At 35.8% G+C, this 13,026-nt stretch overlaps 1 protein-coding gene across 1 annotated transcript in view; it reads right to left on the bottom strand.

Annotated features, from left to right (window-relative positions):
* Cad87A (cadherin 87A) overlaps positions 1 to 13,026 on the bottom strand; it is a 237,899-nt gene that overhangs the window by 108,093 nt on the left and 116,780 nt on the right. The window lies entirely within an intron of this gene.

Below are 13,026 nucleotides of genomic sequence, written 5' to 3'. Positions count from 1 at the left end.
CAAACGTTTACTACCACTGTAAGAGTAGCATATCTTCCACTGTGAGCTCTTTGCCAAGAAACAAATGAGGCGGGGATCGAACCCGCGCCCGAACGCAACTTCAGAACGGTAGGCAAATGCCTTAACCGACTGAGCTACGCCGGTGGCTGAAATTTTGGTAGCACTTACACAAAAAATGCGATAGTAAACATATTTTTTTTTTTTGTTCAATGACTGGGCCCTTAACTTGTTATCCACCTCGACTCTACGAGTTGTTCATAGATGTCGCTAGTGCCGAGAAACGTAGACTATTTAGTTCGGACAGAGTCTACCCAGAGCGCACCACAGGCGGTCGGTCCATATTGCACTCGTAATGAATGTCAATGACGGAGAATTATTAGGATGTCAGAAGAGAACCGAGTATCCGGAGAAAATCCCTGTGTTGCCTGGATCACGAGCTTGTCCAACAAAGTTATAAATTCAGATCTGAACCCGGCACCCCTGTGTTATAAGCCGAGCACTCTAGCTCTGAGCCACCGTAACGGTTATGCGGTAGTATATAGAGCTAATTGTTATTAATTATATTAACAATTACTTTATAGGCTATATTGCAATAAGTTGAAATGCACTTTCAATATTATGCTAATATGTATTACAGAGTATCAGCATTATACTACAAAAAGCATATTATATCCCGAATGATTCAAAAATTTTTGTCTCCACAAATTTCCAATAATCCTCTCATCAATAGAGACACGTGGTTTCAACAGAATGGTGCGACCAGTCACACGGCTAGACTTAAGACTTGAAGAATGTGTGCAACGAAATGGGTCCCTCCTACAGGATGTAGTGTTCAGAAAATAAGAATTTCATGAGGTACAGGTAAATGCTATTGTGTATACTTTAACGGTCTTACTAATAAAAACTCTATACTTATACAGACGTTTAACTGTCTTATACAATATGTAGCTCGTTTATAAGTAGTGTGTAAATTCCTTACTAATAAGCACTACATACGTCGTGTATAACAGTATAACTGTTATACAGCTACGTCATAGTTTCGTCATTACTTCATTACGAAAGGTAATAGAATATATGAGGCTCTCTATTGCATCCGGCAGAGCGATCTAGTGTGCCGTGTTAAGTATCGATAGTACAACTGGCTCTGATCGATTACCACACTATACTTTGGTCAAAGAGTACAAGCTACAGCAATATTATTCTAATTATTCTGTGCTCTTTGATTTGTTCTTCTGTGGTTACAAGGCAACCATGACAGTCAATACGAACAGCTGTTAGAGGGGCGGCCATTTTTTCTCTATATACAACGCTTAAACAAGGAATTTCATATATATAATTACTGCAAAGGAATTCCCATTGTATAGTTACAGACTGTTTATACATCCATCGCTTATGTATGATTTATTAGTAACGTTTTCTGTCTCAACTCTGCATAAGTCTCATATAAAATCTATACACGGTTTATTAGTAAGAACGTAAATGTAAAGTGAAAGTTTCGTTTTAAAGTAATCAGTGCAATAATTATTAAATTTTCAAAATCGTCCGTTTCATTGGCTCACCTTGTATAAAGACACTAATACATATTGTTTTACTTTATGTTACAAATTTGATTCACATTGGGCTTGCTGTAACACAGAACATTATATATCATAAGGCACATGATTGAAAAATATTATGTCACATGGTAAGCCATGAAAAGAAAGAATATGCTTGTATATGTATATATTCAGTTCACCATTTGTAAATGTTAAATGATACATTAAACAATAATAAAATACAAATATCTAATATATATTGTAATTGTATTCTGAATAAGTTGTTGTTTAGTGCATATAAATGTATTTTTTTAGGAAAGCTGTCGAGTATTTAATTATATTAATAAGTAGAGACCGGAGTTATATACATTTATAAAGCTTGAAATATATAAGCTAACACGCTCTATAAAATGTTAAAATATGCACTATAATACGCAACATGAATTTCGAAGAACAACACCTTATAAATGGTTTTACTTTTAAATGGAGTAAAAAGATGGCAGTATTTTTAAAACCTCAATGCATGCACAGTTGTGATATCCCCTCTGCATTGCAATGAATCACGGTTAAGCAACTAACTTGAGTTTCGCTATAGCTATTACTTAAGTATAAAAATTCTGTTTTACCCACAATAAAGCTGAGAATTACAGGAAACGATCAATATCATCTTTATGCCCTCCATAGTGAAGTTCCTAAGCCTATCAGAAAACATATTTTTATACACCAAGAATGACCTCACCTCGTAACTGGCTGGAATGTTGATTTTCACTTTTTGTGCGTATTTGAAAGTATATGTACAGAGAGAGAGAGAGAAGTTGAGTGATTTCGTAATAGCCAAATATTAACGCTAGTATTCTAAATTAAACTTCATTGCTTTGTCAGTAGATGGATCTATGGATATACTTTGAAAAACGCGCAAAAATTGAAAATCGACATCCAAGCCAGTTACGAGGTTTTGGAATAATAAGGTAACGATATGAAAAATGCTAGGAACGTACATTTTCGTGAAAATCTCGAAGGAAAAAAAACAATAGTACCGGTAATTCTTCTTCACTTTCTAAGACAAGTAAAAGTTGTTGGGGATCGCGTGTATGTGTCGAAGTGCGAAACGATATTTGTGTCACTTTCCACCATTTCGAGAACACACACTTACCCTGTGAAAAATCTCAGTTTGACCATCTGATGTTGACATTGCGCTGTGAATGGGAGAGCATGTGTTGCCACAGAACTGTAAACAGGCGGTCTCTTGGAAGGGTTTATGCGCGGAGAGGCATTTGATTACTGCACGCAGTTCACATGCACGCACTTTTAACTCATGTATTTACATTTGATTGGTTTCTCCGACCACATCAGAGCAGCAAATAGACATACAAACCGTCAATCATAGCTAATGCAACTCGTCTCTGTATGTATGTGTGTACATTTGTAGCCTACACGCAGAAATCTTGTTTGCTTAAGCATATGTAGAAGCACAAATACTGTTTGACGTCTTTATATCTCGGTTCTAAATGACTTTTGCCAATTACTATGTAGCTGTTCTATTAATCAGACGGGTATAGTTCTAAATACTGCAATTGCGGAAGTAAGAAGTTGCTTGCTGAGGATTTAGAAGTAGAACATCATGCATGATGCAGTTATTTCATTTTTCGACTCAAAGTGTGGAAACTGTATACTCTAGAAATACAGTAGATTTATATTATCCAGACGCACAAACGCTACGGATTATGTAATGCATTACGCGATGTAAAATAGATTTAGTACAACAGATAAAACATGCAGCTAAGGCTCAGGGGATTATAACGCATTGTTAAATGAATAATTAAGTTGAAATTCCTCAGTCCTCACAGAGGGAGATCCGTGACCTGACTTCAGAAATTCCATTATGTCGACTATCTAAGCTGCCAAACTAACATGCGTAGGTAGTACACAGGAGCATCGTTTCAAATCATATTATGTCCAAAAAACAAAATTTTACAGGAAGAACGAAAAACTGATTATTCCTAATCTGGGTAATTTTTCGCAAAGTGAAAACTGTGAAGTTATTATGCTTGAGGTGTACTTCTAGGAACTTGAAAAATGAAATAATTTTTCAACTGTGTTCTTCAAATTGAAGGAAATGTGTTGGACGTAATACGTTTTAAACCAATAATTGTACAGTTGTACGTAATCAAAAACCCTTTATGAGACAAATACATAAAATAACCAATCATCATTGTCATTATTAAAGAAAGTCATTACCTGTTACTATAAAATTGCAATTTCCACATTAAACATTTTGATATACAGAGTGTTCATGACTTCTTCCTGCTGTCATAATGTTTTATTGAGATAAATGAACGCATAGAAATTATTATTATTATTATTATTATTATTATTATAATTAAATAAAACATTATTTTAATAAAAAAAGAAATCTATACATTAAACAAATAGACGTAGGCCTGCAAGGTGTTCATAATGTCCAGGTGGATTCATGGTGTTTTAAACTTTTTCACAGATTTTCGAATCCTCCTCCTTCTAAGCAATCACAAGTTGCCAAACTACTAGATGATATCAAGAAACTTTTTAGACTCTTAGTAGAAGAAACAAGAATAACAGGGTTAAAATTTAATTCTGGTAAAACTAAATACATGAATATATCACGTACCTCAAATAATAGAGGGTCACTTATAATAGATGATTGGGAGTTTCAAAAAGTTACATAATTTAAATACTTAGGAAGTATAATTAATGAAACAGACTTATTTGGGAAAGAAATTGAACGTAAACTCATTACGGTAAATAAGTGTTATTACTCCCTTCATAAATTGCTTAGTTCCAAACTCCTTTCTAGATTATCAAAATTAAGATGCTATAAAACAGTAATCCTACCAACTCTCCTATATTGCTGCGAAACTTGGATATTAACAAAGAAAAAAAAAACAACAAAAATCCCTTTTTACTTTTGAGAACAAACTCTTGAGGAAGATTTTTGGTCCCATTCAAGAAAATAACACATGGAGAATTTTGAAGAACAAGGAACTAAGGGATATTTATAAAGATCCGGACATAATAGCCTTAATAAAAAGTCGAAGACTACGTTGGCTTGGACACGTTCTACGGCGTGATGAAGACTCTCTTCTACGAAAAGCTTTCGACTATTCTCCAAGATGTAAGAGACCTCTTGGTAGACCTCGTCTCCGTTGGCAGGACCAAGTATATGATAATCTTTGTACAGTGGGTGGACGACAAGAAGATGCAGAGAACAGAGATGAATGGCGATATATCGTGAATGAGGCTAAAAATCAATTAGGTTTTGAAATGCCCTAAACTGATTGATTGATTGGTATTATTGATCTCATAATTGACAGTATCAGCAGTTTTCCGCTAAACTTAGTACTCTTGTGCCGTTTTAATTTCGGCACACTATGTTCCTTTCTTTCTTTTCTTTTTTTCTCTATTCTTGTTATTTTCTTTTTACCCTTACTGTTCCTAGGTGGCTTCCTTCCTCTTCATTTTTAGTCTTTCTTCCTCCTGTAGATAGCTTGTTTTATTTCCGCCATTCTTGGTCTCCCTTTTCTCACGCATAAGGAGCGAATTTAGTTATCACGTGACAGGGGCTTTGATTTTCATTGGCCATTTTTGCTTTCATTTTTTCTTTAGCGTCGGTTTTCCTGCGGGAGAATTTCGACACGTTTAGTTTTGGGGGAGACTCTCGAAGAGTAAGGTTGGACGAGAGCTGTGGAGAGCTGTGGTTTGGGGACTTAACGACTATCTGCGATGGGATGACAGAGTAGTCGGGACTCGAACGGGGATTGTGATTTATTACGCATAAAGACGTAGCCAAGCTACGGAGTAATGTGCTGTGTGATTATGGAAGTATGTGTATTGAAGAGAGAGCATTGTTGTGTTGGTTTCGAGACTGGTCTACCAAGGATCGTAACAGGTTTTTATAGATCAATAATGTTAAGTTTATTGTGATTAACAGAAGGAGTTTGATTTCATATGGAGTATGAGATTATAAGCTGGCATTCGTCAAGCGGTGATACATTGGTTGTATTTGGTTTTGGTAATAATGATTTCTGCCATATAAGACAAGTTGGGACTTGTCTAGCTAGCTACTTATGATTACAATCTGGGAGTACAGATGGCATTACTAATATGTGTATTGGTGAATGCCAGTTCAGTGACCTTTAGTGGCAAGCCAGTGTCGATGCGTTGGTGAATTATCAGTGATTGTATTTTTACTGGAGACCTTGGTTCATTTCCATTTTTCTATAGTGTTATTAATAAAAGTGAACAGAGAGAGTTGATGATTTAAATGGAGTGTTTTCTTTGTACCACCTTACCAAAGAGACAGTCGACCTTTCGACGGCAGGGTAATACTTAATTGTTTAAGTATTGTTTACTTATCATTTTAACCAACTATTCAAAGTAGACAAAAGCCGACCGTTGCACTCTTTACAACCATTAGAGAGTGATGGAAAATTTTAATTCTATAATTCGGATATATTTATGTACTATTGGCGACACTGACTATTTTCTTCGCCATCTAAGCCACACTTAAACCAACAATTTATCCATCACTATCGATTAGAAGTCAGGTATCTTTGAACGCCAATATACGGCCGACTGCTATTTTAAAAGCGTATGTCGTCATTATTTGCTCTAACAGACATTTTATTCGGGAACTACCATCTATTAGTTGATTGAATAAAGGAAGTGATAGTGCAGGAACTTTATCTTACAAAAAGTGTTATATACGAATACAGACATTTCACGCAAAAAATAAAATATTATTGTCCATTATTTTAAAAGTTATTTGAATATGAAAATCTGGACATTTTATTTCATGAGTGTACACGCCCAACTAAAACTGAAGTGCTTGTTTAATAACATGCTTTATGAACTAGTCGTCAATCAGTTCATGTGAAAACTGCAATATAACGCTAGCAAGGAAATATGCTCCAAGCTTGTTTATGAGCGTGTTCAAACGAAACTATTAGCAGTGGGACACGAGTTAATTATATCCTCATATCACAAAGGTAAAGCCTGATGGGTTCTTTCATGTTTATTTCATAATGGAACTTCGAGGGAGTGTTGTCGCTGAGTTCTTAATTAACAAACAAACAAAAAAAAAAAAAAATATCGGATATCGAAGTGTTGTAACGTGTTAGCAGGAGGCGAAATGTTTTGTTTTAAATCATGTGTAGTGAAAGTAATTTTGTATGTCTACGTATAATTTTCAGTTACACATATGAAAAGATGAACATTTATATTTTCCATTTAAATCAGCACTTGTGGAATAACAATGTTGAAAGAAATCTACGCACTCTAATTTTATTGCTAGAATAAAGATAGGCTATGTAGTTTTTTATATATAAAAATCACTCTAACACTTCCAGAAAGAGTACATACTCGTGCTCCGAGGGCATTCCACAACATTTTAAAACAAGAATTTAATTAATTAACAAAAAATAAAAAGTAAAAACAGGAAAAGAAAAACACAGATATTACAGTAATTGAAACTTTATATTGCCTCCCTAAACAAGAATTTTTTATTGATTTTTTAAAAATAAGAAGCATTAGCAAATTGAATGTTTGGTGATTTAGCTGTTATCTTGCTCCTATACAATTTGCTAATGCTCTTTATTTAAAAAAATTAATAAAACAATTAAGTATTGTTTAGAGAGAAAATTTGAAGTTCCAATTATTATGAGATCTGTGTTTTTCTTTTCATATATATATATATATATATATATATATATATATATTAATTTTTATTCTATTATTTAATAAAAATATTTTTTTACAAAAAAATCCATAATAATTGTCTTTATATTAGTTAATTAACTCGATCACCAGACAATGACCGTTTTCATTTCTTAGCACGTTAATTTTGCACTAATTAAGTGAACTGCAATATGCTGCCATCTAATGAGCAAAAGTTCGATTCTTGCCGTGAGTGGAGTGTTATCTTCATTCTAGGGGCTTCGTACTTCACCCTTGTCTTGTTTTCAGACATTCAAATAAAGAAAATCTCATCCAGAGAATTGGCGTCTGGAAAGGTTCCCAAAATGCTGGCTGCAAAATTTCTTAAAATTATGTGGAATGCCTCCTGAGCACGAGTATGTAACTTACTCTTTCTGGGGTGCCAGAGTGATTATTATATATAAAAAAACAATACGTGTCTTTGCTCTAGCAATAAAGTATTATTATTATTATTATTATTATTATTATTATTATTATTATTATTATGATTATTATTATTATTATTATTATTATTATTATTATTATTATTTATTAAGAATATCCAAGAGCCAATTCATGGGTCACCACCGAACATAATTTGTCACCTTCGGAATACTTTTATGCAATGAAGATGTTCTGCAACCTTCCTGCAGTGCGCTATATTCCTGACAGAATTTTCAGCACGAGCCGTTGCTGTCAACCTGGCTGCTAAGAGACGAAAACCCTCGGCGACATGTTGAACTTTTGTCGGAAACGAGAGTTATTATGTTACAACATCATAGAGTCCGTAGAGCTGTCGCCTGTCTTCTTCGGAAGAAGGACTGGAAAGTTCATGAAGAGGTCCATTGTATTTCTGAAGATGATTCTCACAAAATTCCTGCCGAATCAAAGATTATGTCTGAGCCACCTTCCGAAGTCAAAGTACAATTTTTATGTGACCTGCTGTCTCCATAGTTTTCTCGGCCGTCCCAAACCCCGTCTACCAAATGGAATATAATTAAATGCCTTCAGTGACAAACGCTCTATCACAAAACTGAATTCTTCACACAACCAAAATTTAAAGGTCGTGGACCAAATCTGGAGATAATAGCAGCAAACCTATCAACCAAACAAACTGACACATCAAATCATCCGACTTGGTCGACCTAGCACATCAACCGACCACCGATTGATCAAACAAACTTAGGAGACTGACATACCAAATTAGTCGAGCAGATCCAGAAATCATACCAACTGAGCAAGTCTGACAATCAGATTACTGAAATCAAGTGAGTAGGCCGACTAAGCAAACTAATCGAGCAGACACCGATCAATCAAACTAATCGATTAAACCGATCAAACTAATCGATCAGATCGATCAATCAAACTAATTTAGCAGACAGATCAATCAAACAACTCAGCTGACATGTCAATCAGACTACTCAAATTAAGTGAATAAATCTATCAACCAAATTAATCGAGCAGACTGATCAATCAAACTAACCGAACAAATCTGTCAATCAAACTAACACAGCAAACCTGCCAATTAAACTAACCGAGCAGACCTGTAAATCAAACTAACCAAGCAAACCTGTCAATCAAACTAACCGAGCATACCTGTCAATCAAACTAACCAAGCAAACCTGTCAATCAAACTAACCGAGCAGACCTGTCAATCAAACTAACCAAGCAAACCTGTCAATCAAACTAACCAAGCAAACCTGTCAATCAAACTAACCAAGCAAACCTGTCAATCAAACTAACCGAACAAACCTGTCAATCAAACTAACCGAGCGGACCTGTCAATCAAACTAATCGAGCACACCTCTCAATCAAACTAACCGAACAAACCTGTCAATCAAACTAACCGAACAAACCTGTCAATCAAACTAACCGAACAAACCTGTCAATCAAACTAACCGAGCGGACCTGTCAATCAAACTAATCGAGCACACCTCTCAATCAAACTAACCGAACAAACCTGTCAATCAAACTAACCGAGCAGATCTGTCAATCCAACTAATCGGGCATACCTGTCAATAAAACTAACCGAACAAACCTGTCAATCAAACTAACCGAAAGAACATGTCAATCAAACTAACCGAACAAACCTGTCAATCAAACTAACCGAGCATACCTCTCAATCAAACTAACCGAACAAACCTGTCAATCAAACTAACCGAGCATACCTGTCAATCAAACTAATCGAACAAACCTGTCAAGCAAACTAACCGAACAAACCTGTCAATCAAACTAACCGAGCACACCTGCCAATCAAACTGACTGAGCACACCTGTCAATGAAACTAACCGAACAAACTTGTCAAACTAAACGAGCAGACCGATAAATCAAACTAACCAAGCACACCGATCAATCTAACTAATCGAGCATATCTCTCAATCAAACTAACCGAGCGGACCCATCAATCAAACTAACCAAACAGGCCAATCAATCAAACTAACCGGGGAGACGGGTCAATCAAACTAAGCGAACAGACCGTTAATCAAACTACCAAACAGACCGATCAATCTAACTGACCTAGTAGACCTGTCAATCAAACTAACCGAGCAAACCTGGCAATCAAACTAACCGATCAGACTGTCAATCAAACTAACCGATCAGACTGTCAATCAAACTAACCGAGCAAACCGATCAATCAAACTAACGAGCAGATCTATCAATCGGACTATTCAAATCAACCAAACAGATCTGTCAATCAGACTATTGAAATCAACCAAACAGACCTGTCAATCAGACTACTTAATCAATAAATTGAGTAGACCGATCAATGAAACTAACCGAACAGACCAACAAACCAAACTAATCTAGCAGACCGATCAACCAAACTAACCGAGTAGACCTGTCATCCAGAATATTCAAATGACGTGAGTAGACTGACCAATGAAACCAAATGAACCCACAGATCAATCAAACCATGAATATACCATTAAACCAGATTACTGAACAGTGCGACGAATTAAATCAACAGAGCAAACCTAACAACCAAACCATTCTTGCATACCGCCCAATCAGATAAACCGAGCCGACGGCCCAAAGCAAATCAACCTAGAAGTCCGATCAACCAAATCCTCCGTATACACCGACAAACAAAGCCAATTGAATTAACTGACCAATCAAACCAACTTAGTAGACCGACCAACTAAGTCAACCGATCTGACCAGACTAACCAATAAAACAACCGAACCGACCGACCACTCAAAGCCAATGGAGCAGAGCGACCAGCCTAACCAAACGAGCAGACAAGCTAAACCAAACCGAGTAAATAGGCCGAAAAACAAACTAAACTGAATAGATCTACCAAAAAGCAAACAAAATAACTCAGCACACCGATCGATCAAACCAATCGAGGCAACCGATCGACAAAATCAAACGATCGGATCCGAACGACCAAATCAATCGATCTGACTGACAACTACAACAACCGATCAACTAATCGATATAACCGATCGATCAAACCTATTAAATCAATTGACTCTATTGGAATTGATCAACCAATGAACCAAATCAACCGAGTCTATCGACCAGTCAAATAGTAACCAATCAAACTGATCGCAACTGAACTAGTCCAAATAGAACCACTTTAATGAAGTAACAAGTGTAACGAGGTCAATTGATTTTACTTTAAGAGATATTCACTGTAGACTCGAGCTTCGCAAAGATTTCGATCGCCAACACACAAATACAAAATATGTGGGAATGCTTGGATTCTCCCACGTACGTGTGTGAAGGGACGGTGTCTGAACGCATTTCATGTCCGCTGTCAATAACGCGAACAACACACAGAAACAATTCAACTCCCATGTAACGTATTTCGCTATGACGTGGCATTTCAGCTGTCAAATGTAACTTATCGATTACATGATTGAAATGTTGTCATTACAAATGTCATGATATAAGACGCTCCAAACTAAATGTATTCTAAATTTATACAGATGCAATTAGTTTACAGTGAAATGCTTCAGTTAGCAAGTACATAGCTTGTATACTTAGCACAAAAGTCAAAGTGCTAAAGACTACGGATAGCCTACTAAGTAGGTGAGCCTTGTAAATTAGATGCAGGGGGTGTATTGTCACAACACCGGTGAACTCTAATAGCAAAAAGTATGTTTCCATGTCTAAGAAGGAAGCGATTAATAAGGCCATGACAAAACCTCCCCTAAAACTGAGCACATTTTTCAATTTCCACAGCACATAGACAAAAGTGTCATATAAACATTTGTCCTAAGCTCAATATTTTCTGAGCTACACAAATTTGAAGTTGTTTGTAAAATATCATTATTCTTGAGTGTTAAGAGCAAAAGAATATTACAGATAAAGAATGAACTATTCAGGAGTATCATTACTTTAATTAGCTAGTATTCTGAATTTAAAGAAATAAATATCAAATGTCCTTCAATAACTGTCTATTCAAAATACAAAATATTACATTAGGTTACATAAACTTATCTTTGACTAGCGCTTTCGCTATTATAATAGCATCTTCAGGTCAGACTTGCGTGATATTAAGCTTTTCATATAAGGACGTGGATGGACAAGTAACATCGAAATGTATTAAGGTACATGACGTGAGAATATAGAAAACTACAATGATAAGAAAAACAAGTAAAATTTGACTTATGACAGTTAAACCTTCATGAGGTCTCAAAATAAATACATAAAAGTATTTGGAGTTAAAGCCTGCAGAAACATGTATGCAGCTTATAGATCAAAATTTGTTTAAAAATTGAAGTCTGCAAAACATATATGCAGCTTAAAATTGAGACACAGACAGTTAAAAGAATAACAAATTAAAATATTGTTTTGCATCAGTCATCACGACGTGGCAGCACATTGTAAAATCTGCAAAAATCAATAATAAGTTTTAGTGAAGGGACCTGGATAGAAACAGAAAGAAAATTGAAGTGACGATAAACCACTTACGAGATCTTTGGTGTTTTTTTTATTATTGGGTTATTTTACGACGCTGTATCAACATCTAGGTTATTTAGCGTCTGAATGATATGAAGGTGATAATGCCGGTGAAATGAGTCCGGGGTCCAGCACCGAAAGTTACCCAGCATTTGTTCGTATTGGGTTGAGGGAAAACCCCGGAAAAAACCTCAACCAGGTAACTTGCCCCGACCGGGATTCGAACCCGGGCCACCTGGTTTCGCGGCCAGACGCGCTGACCGTTACTCCACAGGTGTGGACTCTTTAGTGTTGGAGTAGTGAAAAGAAGTACTGTTGCCTGGTCGGTAGCGTGGTGGTGACTGGTGCAATGACACAGTATAAGAAAACACGTCATGACGTAAGTGGAGGGGGGTACGTGCCGCAGTGAGAAGAGTTTCCATTGGCTAATTTAAATAAGGGGTTACCGGAACTAGGTAATTGTTCATTAATTAATGAAACAGTATTATTAAGCGATTTAGCTATGTAAAATTCTTCTGCAACTAAATTAAAGGTTCCATTACTGATGGGTTTTAAAATCTGTAAAGCGTCGGACATTTTTTGAAGTTCATGGTTGTTCTCAATCAAATGGGTTGCAAATTTGGATTTATTACGATTGTGACGGAAATCTGCTTTATATTCAGAATATCTAGTCCTAAAATTCCTTTTAGTTTGGCCAATATACTTTTTTGGGCAATTCTTACAATGCAGCATGTACACTCCACCACCGGCATATTTATCAAAGTTACAAATATTGTTTGAAATAACATTATTAAAGAGACCTTTACATTTTCTTTTTTGAAAAAATTGTGCAACTTGTATGATACATTATTAT

The sequence above is a fragment of the Periplaneta americana genome, chromosome 17 (assembly GCF_040183065.1).
Source record: "Periplaneta americana isolate PAMFEO1 chromosome 17, P.americana_PAMFEO1_priV1, whole genome shotgun sequence".
Classification (NCBI taxonomy): Eukaryota; Metazoa; Arthropoda; class Insecta; order Blattodea; family Blattidae; genus Periplaneta; species Periplaneta americana.
This window is presented reverse-complemented; position numbering and strand designations above follow the sequence as displayed.